This window comes from Pleurodeles waltl, chromosome 3_1, assembly GCF_031143425.1.
Source record: "Pleurodeles waltl isolate 20211129_DDA chromosome 3_1, aPleWal1.hap1.20221129, whole genome shotgun sequence".
Lineage (NCBI taxonomy): Eukaryota > Metazoa > Chordata > Amphibia > Caudata > Salamandridae > Pleurodeles > Pleurodeles waltl.
In genome coordinates this window covers 1,718,800,326-1,718,815,522 of record NC_090440.1, presented here as the reverse complement: position 1 = coordinate 1,718,815,522, position 15,197 = coordinate 1,718,800,326, and positions in this window count along the sequence as shown.

The window sequence follows — 15,197 nt, the reverse complement described above, 5'->3', positions numbered from 1 at the left end:
CATCAGCTATTCCTTTGGCTCCTCCTGAACTTTTTTTGTGGATCTATCAAAATGTACTACTTTTATAAATCAGTGTCAGCTTAATTTTACTTGCAAACCAACTTGGTTTCCTAATGCTCAATCTAAGGTGGTCTCAATCCTATCCTATTTGAGGGGTACACTCGCTTCATGGTCGACTTTTATATTGGACAGAGATGACCCTCTGTTACACAATTATCCTGCATTTAAAGTTGAACTGAAAAAATTGTTTGACCGTCACATATTCATTCAATTAGTAGACATGAAATAATTGAATTTACAAAAGGGTAATAAAGATTTATTAACATACATTACTACATTAAATCGACTAGTAGCAGAATGTGGGTGGCTGGAGAGCAAAAAGGAGTTCCTTGTTTTAGAAGGGATTGTGTGATGAATTAAAAGGCTTACTGGCACAAGTGGTTGACTCTCCAGATAATTGTAATGAACTAATACATTTAGTTGTGAAAGTGGACCATCGTTTGGCTGAGCACTGGCAAGATAAAAGCCAACCAGAACATAAAATAGTAGTAATAAAAAAAAACAAATGACCCAGACAAGACTAACAAACCTGAACCCATGCAGGTAGGCAGTTTAAGAGGTCCATTAAGCAATGAAGAATGACAAGGATGTAGAACATTGAGACTATTTTTAAAACAAGGGTAATTTCTTACATGAATGTCCAGTAAAACCTAACCTAAAGGGGGAGACAGGAAATTAGGACACCCGGAACCTGGTGAGGCAAGTGTTTCAGGTGTACTGACTAATATAGCCTCCAGAACTCTAGCACAAACGACCTGTATCCAAAATTACCATCATTTCTATGTAACTGCTCACTTGTCTTGAACTGGGGGTTTGGTTACCTTTCAAATAATGATCGATTTCAGGAGCCACAGTGAATTTCATGGATAACATTGCTTCCTTAATCCATGCGAACAGAACAAGCAGGCTGATGAAGTAAAAACTATTGATGGGAGTGCCCTTTAGGCAGGTCCCAAAACACATGCTACTACTGCCTTGTGACTTAATAGTCGGGGAAACCATATAGAGCAGATAACATTTGATCTGATTCAAGCTACTCTAGGTATTTCAGGGTTAGAGACCCATAATCCAGCTATAGATAGGCAAATGCATGAGATTATCTTTTGTTCTCCTAATTTCCGAGAAAATATTACCAAAGATCTACTCTGTCCCATCCAGACCTGATTGTAGCAGTATCCATTGATATAGCAAGTCCTCAGATTATTTCATGCTATCAAGATCTAGCAGATGTTTTTGATAAACAAAAGGCGACTGTTCTTCCCCCACACTGCCCATACGAATGTCAAACTGATCTGATCCTTGGAGCCCATATACCATGCAGTAGAAAATATGCCCTAACAGAAAAAGAAAACATACATCTCAGAGAATAGCTGGATGAAATGTTCAAGATAGTGTTTATCAGACCATCCTGTTCCCCAGCCTCTTCATCTTTGTACCAAAAAAAGGGGGAAAATTACACGCCTGTATCGACTACAGAGCTCTCAATGATGTCATGGTGAAGAACCGTTATTCTCTGCCTCTCATCTCCAGTCTAAAAGATTAAGGGCAGGCAGTTCAGGTCTTTACCAAGCTAGATCTGAGAGGAGCTTATCATCTGAGAGTGAGAGAAGGGGATGAGTGGAAAACAGCATTACGTACCAAGTTTGGATTCTATGAATATCTTGTGATGCCGTTTGGTTTATATAACACTCTGTTGCCTCTCAGTTCTTCATAACGGAGGGATTTTTTGGATGTATGTGTGGTGGCATATCTTGATGATATTTTGATATAGTCTTCATCCATGACTGAACATGAGTAGCATGTCAGAGCTGTGTTGCAACAGTTAAGAGCAAATAGGCTTTTTGTCAAGTTGGAGAAATGTGGGTTTCATGCTTCTGAAGTCTCCTTTTAGGGGGGTGTCCTCTCTTCACAGGGGGTTAGCATGGACCAGCAGAAAGTCTCTGCTATTTTGCAATGGAAATATCCCAAAATCATAAAAGAAGTGCAAAGTTTTCTTGGATTTGCCAATTTTTCCTAGCGACTCAGACCAATTTTCCACCCTGGCTTCCCCCATATCTCCGTTGCTAAAAATAGGAGTGGTGTTTAAATGGAATGAGGCAGCAGAACATGCTTTTCAGAACTAACAAAAGGCCTTCATGAATGTTCCCATTTTACAACTTCCTGACACTACACAAACATTCATAGTGGAGGCTGATGCTTCTCAGTTGGCAGCTGAGGAGGGTCTCCTCACAGAGATACTGTAGGATATTACTCTCACAAACTTAGTACAACTGAAGTAAATTATTCAATTGGTGACAAAGAGCTTCTGGACATTAAGAAGGCCTTTGAGGAATGTTGTCATTACTTGATGGGTGCCTTGCATACTGTCACGGTCATCACTGATCATCGGAATCATACATTTCTAAAGTCTGCTAAGCCCCTATCCATGAGACAGTTACGCTGGACACAATTCTTCACTTCCTATGATTTTTTTATTAAATTCCAAGCAGGCAGACAGCATGGGAAAGCAGATGCATTGTCACATTTAGGACAGGAGGTAGAAGAACAAGAAGCCGAAGGTCCTCCTATCATACTCTCTGATTGTTTTTTAGGGTCAGTGATGTTTGAAAAGTCCTTTTTTGGCAGATGTAGTTGCAGCATAGCAAGTAAGTACAAGAGATAATACAACACAAGATAGCAAGACTATAAACAACATGCATAATGTATAGAATTGTTTATTTGTTCCTACTGCAGTCTTACAGCAACAAGCATTAGAAATGTATCAATCATATTATGGCAGGGTACCCAGGTGAAAAGAAGACACTAGAATTGGTTGGGCGTCATGTCTGGTGACCCACACTTGTGACTGATACCAAACATTTTGTACAAAGTAGTACTATTTGTGCTTAGAATAAAAAAATACATCAGCCACCTGTTGGGTTATTGCATCTCTGACCGACTCCTCTACACCCCTGGCATACAATCTGTCTAGATTTCATAGTAGAATTACCCAAGACTGATCAGGGTTATACTACAGTCATGGTTACAGTGGAAATGTTTTCCAAAATGGCTCATTTCACATTGATATCAGGGTTACCAATTTCTAAAGCAATTGCAGACATTTGTTTGCAATCCGTAGTAGGTTTGCATGGTCTCCCTTCCATTACTGTGTCTGATCAAAACCCTCAATTTGTTTCAAATTGTAGATGGAGGTCCATTTGTCTACCTCAAACAAATGGTCAAACAGAGAGGGTGAATCAATGGTTGGAACAATACATTAAATACCAAGTTCTAAGTGATATTGCAGAGTGGGAGAAATGTCTTTCGTCTGCAGAGACTGCCTACAATAACGCACAACACAGTTCCCACCAAGGTAACCCAGTTTTAATGTAATTATGGATTGCATCTTAGTTTTTTATTTCTGCCTTCCACCCTTACTACTGATGTTCCAGCAATTCGGAGTTATGTGGACCAAATATAGAACATTCAAAAAACTGTATAAACAGAATGTGGACGAAAATCAAAGAGTAAGTCCTGAATATCAAGTGGGAGATCACGTTAGGTTATACACATGCCATCTCAAGTTGAATGACCCACAAAAATTTCATCCACGGTACATAGGCCCATATCTATCTCAAGAGGATCAATGAAGTTGCCATGAAACTAGAATTGCCTCCACAGATACAAGTTCACCCTGTCCTTCATGTGTCTCTGTTAAAGCCTGTAACTCCTGGGACTGTACTTCCTCAAAACCCCCCAGTTGTTATGGTGGATAACAAACCTGAATTTGAAGTGGAATGGAGACGATCCTGGATTCTGAACGGGTACACCACAGGCTGTTTTACTTGATACGTTGGATGAATATGGACCTAAGGATCAAACGTGGAATCCTGCATGTTATGTACATGCCCCTCGTTTGCTTTGCCTCTTCCATCGTCGATACCCTGACAAACCTATACCTGTGGGAGGTGCCTTGGGGGTGTACTGTCGGGCATGCAGTAGGCATCTGGCCCCTTTGAGGGAGAAGCGCACAGCCTTTAAGGCTGTGCGTTGAACACGGACAACTGCTCATCGTCTAAGTTCCGTCCCCCCATCCAATACTCAGCTGTTGTTGGTTGCAGTGTTTGCATTATCCACCGACTTCTGCATTTCGAGCACTCAGCATCCTCATCTAGCGCCGTGGCGGGTCTCCCTTCAGCATCTGAAGCATCGGGTTCCTGGCTTCTGCATTTCAGTTTCATCTGCATTCCTGCAAAAGATAGACAATGGCATTATTCAAGCTGCAATCTATAAAACTGGTAACCTTTAAGAATTGTATACAAGTGAAAAGGATAAAATATTGATCATGTGGAGTCTTGTTGAATGGGCTGGTGAAGTTAACCATTTTCTGTTATTTTCTACAAAAGGAGAAGAAATATATATATTCCATTTCTGTACAAGTTGGAAGTGAACAGCGGCTTATATTAAGGTCATTATTACTGGCATGTGACATTGATTAAAGAAGAGCCATTCACAAATAGGGGGCACAGTTCATCTATGAACGCGGACTTCAGCACATCAACCTTATATGAACCTTGGTTCATTATCAAAAGGACAGATGTTATTGTCTACTATATTCATAGAGTTCATACATTTAGGTAGATGCTTGGGAGTAATGCACATTAATATAAATATATGTGAATAGTACCTGGTGTGATTATAATCTTCAGTTCTGTGTTCTAGACAAAACATAGCGAAGTCCAGCCAACAGAATCCAGCACCTAAAAGGGAGAAGGGACATTAGGTAATTTAAAGTGGGTTACTGTACTGCCATTTGTTAAATTTTGTTTTGACCAATGACTTTGTGTTTCACCACTGCGCATATTAGTTGCTCAATGTTCACCAGTAGCACATGGTATGTTTTGTTCAGTTGAGCCGCCTATGGGCTTTGACATTGCATTAGCCATTACATTCTGTATTCTGCCTATTGGCTTTGACATGCTGTATCCAGTCTAGCCGCCTATTGGCTTTGACATTGCATTCCTATTGGCTTTGACATGATGTATTCAGTTTAGCTGCCTATTGACTTTGACATGCTATTAGATATTCTGCCTATTGGCTTTGACATGATATTATATATTGCATTTTATATTCAGCTCAGCTGCCTATTGGCTTTGATATGATACTATACATTGCATTTTATATTCAGCTCAACTGCCTATTGGCTTTGGCATGATATTATACATTGCATTTTATATTCAGCTTAGCTGCCTATGGGCTTTGACATGATATAAGACATTGCATTTTGTATTCAGCTCAGATGCCTATTGGCTTTGATATGACACTAGACATTGCATTTGATATTTAGGTTAGCTGCCTATTGCCTTTAACGTGGAGTTAGATCTTGCAGTTGAGAATCCAAGCTGTATTTTTCCAAGCTGTGTTTTTGCACAAGAGAACCAAGATGTTTTTCTCACAGTAGACTAGACATGATAAGAGAGAGTACATGGGTGTTGTTTTTCTTCGATTGAGCTTGGGAACAGGAGTAGTCTTGGAGACCTGGCCAGTCTCCAAAAGGCTTTCTCAGTTTCCCAGCTCTGAGAGGAGGGGGCACACCTTTGTAACGAATGACACAGGCTGCAGAGATTCAGATTCGAATCTGCCGGACCTCGTGCTGGAGCTTGGCGCCAGCTGCCAGCAATCCCGTGTGGGTAGATGAATCTCTTTCTCGCAGCTGACAAGGGGTCATCAGCTTGCAGACCTTAGAAAGAGGAAGCTGTAAATAGTTTCCCACACAGTGAAGTATTTGTTTTGCTTTGCATTCAATATCTTATAAATATAACCTGCTGTGTATATTGCAAACTGATATATTTTGTTTGATTAACGCGGGCTTGAAAGCTACTAATTCGTCAACATAAAAATTGTGGTTGGGGAAGAATTAACAACAATAAAAGTCTTCTTTGAACTCAGAAGTGCATTTCTGGTGTGTTATGTTAGTGCTTAGAAACTAGATAAGAGGAAAGCACTACAATTGGTACCAGGAGTGGGGTCGGTCATTAAGAGGTGATTAAGAGGGTGTTGACGAGTTGGTAGATTTCTAAGTGCACACTTTAAAAGTGTAATTGTTTTTTTGTTGTTTGGAGAATTACAGGAATTGTTTTTTTGTTTGGAGAATCACAGAAGCACGGCAGACCATGTCTGAGAATGCATGTGTTGTTAAACTGCCCGATGGTGCTAAGAAAAACTGTGAATTGTTTTCTGTTTGGGGAATTACAGAAGCACGGCAGACCATGTTTGAAAATGCATGTGTAGCTAAAATGCCTGATAGTGTTTTGAGAAATAATTTCTGTTGTACATATGTAGAAAAAGTGTCTTTTGGAAGTAATGATGACAGAAAGGTCTGGATACCTTTATCTGCTTACAGAGAAATGCAGGAGAAATGTAGGCAGTTGGAACATGAAAATAGGAATTTACGTGAGCAAATTAGCTAGACTGAAAGTTATAAAAATGCTGTTGTAGAAGAATCTTTCTTGTCCCATTCCAGTAATGAGGGGGTTAAGACAGCTCCGAGCTGCTTTGAGTTTTCGTGTGAGCCAGGGTTTTTGGCAGCCAAAATGCATTCCTTAACTGATAAGACAGACGAGAGAGACCAGAATGTGATTTTACCGTTGCAAAATGCACAAGTAAAACGAAAGAGTTTCATTAGCTTGTTTGATTTTTGGAAAAAGAATAGCCCTCATTTGAGAGAAATCCTAACACTTTTGTATATGGTCACTGTGAAAAATTATATGCAGTTGCGCGCTTGTGATTTGGCAAATGAAATAATGCAGACTTCAGGTTTCTGCGCAGTGCAAGAGGAAAATACCTATGTACATGTAATTCAAGAACAAGGGAAGAAAATAGTGCCCCTAGCTAGAATCATACAATGGATCTGGTACTTGCAAGACAGGGCTAGAGTACCACAGGTAAAAGAGTTACCAATGAAGTTGAGTGCACCATTTGAATTTGTGTCCACTGAAGATAAAAAGCATGTTTGTTTTACTAATGATTCATTGATTGAAATGTTATTTTCTGGCACAGTAGAAGGAACAGCGTTGTATAATGTGTGTCAGATTTTAAAGCAAGAGCTACGTGAGATGTGTCATTTTTACGCTGATTTTTGGTTCATTGCTAATGTTTTAGCACCTAACTGGTTCAATTACCTTGCAGATGTTAATGAGAAAAATTCAGAGAGAGAAGTGTTCACCCAGAATTCTGCCTTAGTGGGGATGGCTAAGTGGGTGCCCCAGAAATGTGAACAGCTGAGAGAAAAGGCCACTTACAGGTGGGCAGAGATGAGAGAGATGCACATTCCCCTAGATTTGATAAAAACTGTGCAGCACGCACAAAAGCAATCTGTCATGCAAGCAGTCACAGAGCAGTTGGGGAGAGGAAAGTTACCAGGACAGAAATGGCAAACTGATCAGGTTTTAGGGAGAGTGATTGATGCAAATTACCAAGGAGAAATCGAAATTATGCTGATACCTAGAAAAGAATCTGATTCATTCATACAAATTGGAGACAGAATGGCCCAAATTGACAAAAATGCAGTGAATGGAGGTTTGGTAAAGAAGGAGTCTGCCCAGCCCTTCTGACAGTGCAAGAAAAGGGAAGCTGTGGCGCAGCAGATAAAAACCTCAGTGCTGATGTGTGGGCTGAAGCCCTAAGTGACCCTCCAGAACCTGCAGAAAATAGAACAAAGGGCCCCAAAAACGTCCTGCTGATTATAAAACAGGGAAAGAAAGAGGAAGGGTGCAGTTTAAATGACAAATGTTATTTGCAAGAAAAGTCATACTTGTTTCTTTTGCAGATCCTACCACGTTTCGCCACTGTCCCTGAGTGTGCTGTGTGGTCCCCCTTCCGGTGTGTGCGTGTGGGGTCGGGGAAGGGACTGAATCCCCAACCTGAACCTGGCTGAGTAAAATGCCAGCACCATGGATCCATTTTACGCAAACTGCGCCTTCAGTTCAAGTTCAACTTGTTTGATTGCATTCTTCCACTGGAACTAAGCTGTGTTTTTTTTTTTTTTCCCTTCTCATATGGAACTCTGACTTTTGCTTACCTTCCAGCAAACCTTTCAGGTGGACCGTGCACCTTTACATGAGTAGAACTCATGCCACATCAAATTGCTAAAACTGTCGAATTAGAGACTCATTCAGAGTACAAATTGCTCAGTCTTTTCTGTGTAGACATATCTGATGTGAAAAGTTATGAGATCAATGTGTTAATCCACTTCTATTGATCATTCAAATCTGACTTGCTGATAATGTTTTTTTTTTTTTGTGCTGATGTTTTTTTGTTTTTGTTTGAAACAAGAGATATGTGAAACAAAAATTCATTGGTCAAAGGGCGGAATGTACTGCCATTTGTTAAATTTTGTTTTGACCAATGACTGTGTTTCACCACTGCGCATATTAGTTGCTCAATGTTCACCAGTAGCATATGGTATGTTTTGTTCAGTTGAGCCGCCTATGGGCTTTGACATTGCATTAGCCATTACATTCTGTATTCTGCCTATTGGCTTTGACATGCTGTATCCAGTCTAGCCGCCTATTGGCTTTGACATTGCATTCCTATTGGCTTTGACATGATGTATTCAGTTTAGCTGCCTATTGACTTTGACATGCTATTAGATATTCTGCCTATTGGCTTTGACATGATATTTTATATTGCATTTTATATTCAGCTCAGCTGCCTATTGGCTTTGACATGATACTATACATTGCATTTTATATTCAGCTCAACTGCCTATTGGCTTTGACATGATATTATACATTGCATTTTATATTCAGCTTAGCTGCCTATGGGCTTTGACATGATATAAGACATTGCATTTTGTATTCAGCTCAGATGCCTATTGGCTTTGATATGACACTAGACATTGCATTTGATATTTAGGTTAGCTGCCTATTGCCTTTAACGTGGAGTTAGATCTTGCAGTTGAGAATCCAAGCTGTATTTTTCCAAGCTGTGTTTTTGCACAAGAGAACCAAGATGTTTTTCTCACAGTAGACTAGACATGATAAGAGAGAGTACATGGGTGTTGTTTTTCTTCGCTTGAGCTTGGGAACAGTAGTCGTCTTGGAGACCTGGCCAGTCTCCAAAAGGCTTGCTCAGTTTCCCAGGTCTGAGAGGAGGGGGCACACCTTTGTAACGAATGACACAGGCTGCAGAGATTCAGATTCGAATCTGCCGGACCTCGTGCTGGAGCTTGGCGCCAGCTGCCAGCAATCCCGTGTGGGTAGATGAATCTCTTTCTCGCAGCTGACAAGGGGTCATCAGCTTGCAGACCTTAGAAAGATGAAGCTGTAAATAGTTTCCCACACGGTGAAGTATTTGTTTTGCTTTGCATTCAATATCTTATAAATATAACCTGCTGTGTATATTGCAAACTGATATATTTTGTTTGATTAACGCGGGCTTGAAAGCTACTAATTCGTCAACATAAAAATTGTGGTTGGGGAAGAATTAACAACAATAAAAGTCTTCTTTGAACTCAGAAGTGCATTTCTGGTGTGTTATGTTAGTGCTTAGAAACTAGATAAGAGGAAAGCACTACAGTTACATATATGGAAAGTAACCACAAGGTATATGTTCAATGTTTTAAGGTTTGTTGTTATGTTTTTTTAGAAACTGTTAAGATGACTTACATCACACAGTGGAAACTTGGTGCTGGCTTTGGTCAAGATCCATCCCCTCATCCCAGTGGGTCAGAAGGGACTTCTTTGGAGTCCGTTTTGGTTCACAGGGAAGTAGGGAATTACGTTGTGTCCATTTCACTCCTGCAAAAAGGTATCATGCCTAACACAGATCAGTCATGCAGGCGGATGCATATGGTATTCCAAGTATAGTATTCCATTCTTCTTGTGTGTTCAGTCCATTTGATACAGATTGACATTTGAAAATGCAAGTCTTTTTAGCAGATATTCAATATCTCTGGCTCTAGGTTGAGGTTTAAGCATGTCAATACCTTGCCAGGAAAATGCATTCTCAGTAAAAATGTGTAAAAGAAAGTCTTCAACAGGGATGCTGTGTTGATTCTACAGACGATTCTTATTTTGTGTTGGGATATCCTAAATTTTAACTTTCTGTGTAATCTGCACAATGCACACCAGATTGCAAGGACAGCGAAAACAATAAGTTACATTACTGGAGTTACAATTTGAAAAGAAATTAAGATCTTGGTGCATATTACCATATGGAAAGTTAAGTATAAAAACACAATTTCCACCCTTGTAATAACCCTAAACTGGGGGAGGATTCAGTAGAGATTGGTATTGTCCATATGTTTCAGTTTGTGCACCCTAACAAGGGGTCCTCTGATGTTCTGTGGTCATTTGAATGAGAACAATGGTAGTTCTAAGGAGAGATTGGTAATGGATACTACATTGCAATGTTGTTTGATACTCCCGGTCAATTTAATACCAATGGGACAGAAGATGGTAGCACAGGTGATTTTACTGATAGGTACTTTGACTTTAGGCTGTAGCATTATTTCTCTGAGTAAATATCAAGCACGTTTTAGAGAATGTCTCATTTATTTTTTGGGGTAGCATTGCTGGATAGATTTATTGGATAAAGTGTTAGCCTCTTTATAGATATCTTGCATGAAAATTGCCCATGGGGAGGCCGTCTTTGAGGTCACTTTCTGTACCTTTTCCATGGGCAAATGTTGGGAAAGAAATGAATAGAGCTGTTTAGGATGTACCTTGTCTCTAGGCCTTCCACAAACAGAAAGGAAAATTAGGAGCACAAACCGCCCCAATGGTTGTCCCCTTGCACTGCTGATAAAATTTACCATCAAAAGGAAAATTCTTTTTACTGAGGGCAATCTCAAGAAGAGAAATAATTAAGTCAGTCAGGACCTGTACTGGGGCTGGCCTTTGATTGAGATGATCCTGGGTTACACTAATATGGTCCATCTGGGGTATGTTAGTGTATGATGAATAGATATCAAATGTAACCAATAGTTCATTGGAAGGGTTAACATGTTCATTCAGGTTAATGAAATGAGTCATGTCCTTCAAATATGTTGTAGTGAGGAGAGTCATGTCCTTGATGGAAAAAAAAAAAAACAATGATATATCTACCTATCAGCATAACTATGCATTCCTATACAATGGACCCAAAACCATAAGGGATTGGTCTACCTGGAGGTGACTAAGCTCTTATGAATCTCAGGTACTCTGTACAAGACTAGTGTCCAGGGTTTGTTATTATTAAGGGAAAGATACTAGTTATGACTTTAAAACATTCTTGTTTTGTCTCCTTTTTCAGTGTTTGGATCATTGTTTGAATTTCAGAGAGGGAATTCTGGTTTAATAATTCACAGTGTCTGGTGTTACTAAGATGCCTGTAAATTTTCGTCATGCTTGGTTTTATCCCGAATGACTATCCCATCATATTTATCACAGGTCTTGATGACAGCAGGCATTGGCCTTTAAGTCCTAAAGTGTTTTCCTTTCATGAAAAGTAATGTTGTAGGGTACGAATACGTGGTCATTTTTTAGGGAATGAAAAATTGCTGAGCACCAATTTGTCAAATGTAGTAATCTCTGGTGGCCTCATGGTAGATGGTGGTCAGAAAGTAGACTAGCAATACTGTCTTGGATCATAAAGAAGCCACTAAGCCTAATCTTTCTGAAGAGTTGTAGTATTTAAACGTAGATCCATTTCTAAGTGACCAATACAGCAAGCATTGCATGTGTGTGATGGACAATCCACTGTGAATGAGAGCATTGTGCTACTGCTGCAGATGTCAGAATACTCTGTTGATGTGGCAACCCAATGGTCCAGGAGGTTGCACCTGTTGTACCAGCATCCTGTCTACATGTGGACTAGGGAGGCTAAAACTACTGAAAACATAAGCTGCTCCAGGAGCTACTGCACGGAAATCTTCAAAGTTGTCAAGTATAGAGTAAGGCTGCACCCACAACAGCTCAATAGCCACGACTACTGGAACACTGCACACATCTGTTCCTACCACCCAGAGTGAAAAAAAATCAAATAGCTAAAAGCAGTCTTGATAACATGAAGTATATGAAAAACAAGGTTGCAGCTCAGTTCTGCAAATTGCACTTAAGGGTTTTGATGAGTAAACAAAAAAAGGTGAAAGCGAGCTGATCTGTTGTAAGCTTTGGCACGTTGGAGATGATTGGAAGTCAACTGCATCTACTTAGTCTGTGCCTTGCCCAGTGTTAAACAATGGGGAACTACTCAGTTAGCAGGGGGAGTATACTGAAGAGTGTAGCACCATAAAAAAAGATCACAAACAGGATTACAATCCTATTTCTGGATCCCCTAAATGCTCTGTATAGTTTTACATTAAGTTGTGTTATTAAAGTGTTTTTGAAATTCAAATGATAATGCATTATTGTGTCTGTTGGCTGACTGTTGAGGTCTGAGCTGTTTCTCCTGTTCCCTACACTAATTTCATGAGAAGCATTTGACCACTCACACTCGCTACCATTAGACTTAACTGTAGAAAAGGAGTATTTAGCACAGTTTGTAGAGCTACAGTATTAGGGATTTCGAGGACACCAGCAGCAAAAAATGTCAACTGTGGCAGTTGGGGCCCAACTTGTTCCATACTTTCCTTTGCAGCGCTGAAGGTCAGAATGAGCTGAACCGCTTATACATTGTACACAGTACCAAATACTATTTGAGTCTCACTTAGTAATCATTGAAGTAGGAAAAGTCACTTCAGTGATGAAATAAACATTTATAGATGGAAAAGAAAATGGTATTGACTGTGGAGGTGGAGCAGAGGGAATGCATTGCTAATGGATGTTAAGAACTTTCTGTGAAAATGTTAAGATATTTCAGCCAATACAATGATTAGTCCTGGAACAACTTACATTGCTTGCGTATATCCAAGAGAAAGTGAAATGTGCCCAGGTTTATTAGTCTTCACTTCACAATTCCCCAAATGTCAATTTGGGCAGTTGTGTGAGTCACTAGTTTAAGACTTACTGGTGAGGTGTATTAACAAGCTAAGAGTACATGATGAACTGTCTGCTCCTAATTCGAATTTGAAAAATCCATGTTAATTTCAGATGGGTTGAGGACAGCTATGATTTTTTGGCTTGGGCCAAGAAAGTTTATAATCCGGAGGTATGTCCTGGGAAGGTGGTGACCAAAACAATGAATCCCCAACCCACTGGATAGAGTGAAGGTGAAAACTACAAATTAACTTCAGTTGGAAAAAATATTGTTGCTGTAATCCTAAACACACATCCAGCAGTGCAGAAGATATTGGGCAGAAACATGTTTGTAAGAAATCAATTTTTTGAGTGATTGGGGTGAAAAAGTACTCAAGCAACAACCACGATCCTTGTCAAGGGTGAACCACAAAGTTCCTTTTTTGAACATATGCTTAACCCTGTGGTAGCTTGGCACAAATACAGCCAGCAACTTAGGGGCTCTATGTTAAGTATTTATGCAGCACATAAACAGTAACAAAGTGAAAACACAACCAAAGAAAAATCCCAAACCAATCTAGAAAAATGGCTAGGACAAGAAAATGTCTGCTTCATAAAAGTGGAATTTTCAGAACTATGACTTAAAATCTGATTTTACTATTAAGAAGGATTTTCAATTACAATTCTTTTGAGGCCATACATTACATTTCTACCTGCTACCAATGGAATGTTAGTGCTTATTAAATGTAATGAGGTAACTCAATGTTATCCTACGGGAAAGTTAGGCCTCACAGTAGTGAAAAATGAACTTGCATGTCTTTTTTGTTTCTTTACTACCCGGACATGCGTATCTTAAATACATATGCCCTACCTTTCAAACATAATACACTGTGCCCTATGGCCTGTTTAGGGTCTATCACAGGAGTGATGTGTATGTATTAAAAAGGGGGGTTGAGGCCTGGCAAAATGTTTATTTTGCCAGGTTGCATTGGTAATTTAAAATTTTACTCAGGCTGCAATGGCAGGCCTCATGCATGTTTTAAAGTGCTACTTAGGTTGATGGCACAATATGTCCCACTAGTAGCATTTAATATACATGCCCTTTGTATATGTAGCAACACTTTACTAGGGACTTCTAAGCAAATGAATATGCCAATTGGGTGCAAGTCATTTTTACCAGGTATACAGGAGACAGCACAAGCACTTAAGTACAAGTTAGTCATGGCAAAGTGCCTAATACAAAGCAAAACACAAACGCTGTGGGATAGCGTAACTGGATGGACAGAATGCGGAACCAATCAAAACATTCACCCCCAGTCACAGATCTGGGTTTAATCCATCCATTATTTTGCTCACCATGCCACCCCAGTTTGAACCCAGCCATATGCAAATCAGTCTTGACCCTGTTCCTCATGGGAACAGTCCAGCCCGAACTGCCAGGCCAGGTTTTCGCTGGACCGGAAACAAGCATCCTGGGACCGGTTTCAGGGTTTCACCCCTCATCAGCCAGGCTAGCTTGAATCCAGTGGCACAGTGAGTCCGGGACCCACGTCTGGGCATACCCGGTGCACTTAGGGCGGCAAAAGCAAAGCAAAACACAAACGCTGTGGAATAGCGTAACTGGCTGGACGGAATGCGGAACCAATCAAACATTCACCCCCAGTCACAAATGCAACAAAAACAATTTTCAGTAAACAGGAGGGGAGAAGGCAAAAGGTTTGGAGGGAGGGGGAGGAAGACCACATAAAGGCTGTCAGATTAAACAGTGTTTTGTCAAAAGTATGGTCACATAGGATATTTGACTACTGTTTGTAGGAGAACAGAGTACCCAAAAGCCAGCAGCTGAAGACTTGGGAGATGAAATGGGGATATTGGTGTATCAGATAAAAGCAGGTTGAGTTATGGAGGTAGCCCATGGTGAAATGGCACTAGACACAATGTTTTTCTCATTTTAGGGGACTCTGGTTCTCCCCGTACTTTGTATTTTACACACCAAAGGGTTATGGAGGGTATTTCGAGAAAACACATTTTTTGGAATGGCCTGGACTCAGGCTTTCTGAATACAATAATGGATTTAGAGGGAATAGTGCATGATGGCATTTGATTTAGGGATAATTCCACTGTGTAGAAAGAGTATTAAGTGGACCTCATGCACACGGTCACTGGACCCAAGCTGTACCTGGCTAATGCACTCATTACTGGGTGAAACCAGTCCTGGGT